This window comes from Dermacentor silvarum, chromosome 1, assembly GCF_013339745.2.
Source record: "Dermacentor silvarum isolate Dsil-2018 chromosome 1, BIME_Dsil_1.4, whole genome shotgun sequence".
In the NCBI taxonomy this organism is placed as follows: Eukaryota; Metazoa; Arthropoda; class Arachnida; order Ixodida; family Ixodidae; genus Dermacentor; species Dermacentor silvarum.
The window spans coordinates 441,494,888-441,495,255 of record NC_051154.1 but is presented as its reverse complement, the minus strand read 5'-3'; positions in this window follow the sequence as shown (position 1 = coordinate 441,495,255).

Below are 368 nucleotides of genomic sequence, written 5' to 3'. Positions count from 1 at the left end.
GGCATATTATAGAATTTTATGTTGCGTGATGTCTTACGAAAATATATTTTATTTGCCAAGAAAGCTTAATGTGTTGATGGATGGGGTAGCGCAAGATTGCAAAAAACTAATGCAAAAAAGAAGAGTTTTGTGGCACTGACAATGTATACTTGAGGTCGTATAATGCAAGATGTCATATACCAGTAGAGTACTTGCATTAACCAAGTTTCTTCTGTATAGTTCCTGGAGCGGGCAAAAATTGGCAACAGCAATGCACTCAAACAGTCACTTGGTGTAAAGACACTATGTTGCTTGTCAAATCTCTGCTGTTCCAAGTTTGCTGCTCCTGGTCTGCCAAGTCTTGAAGTTCAATCAGCAATAAAGCGGGT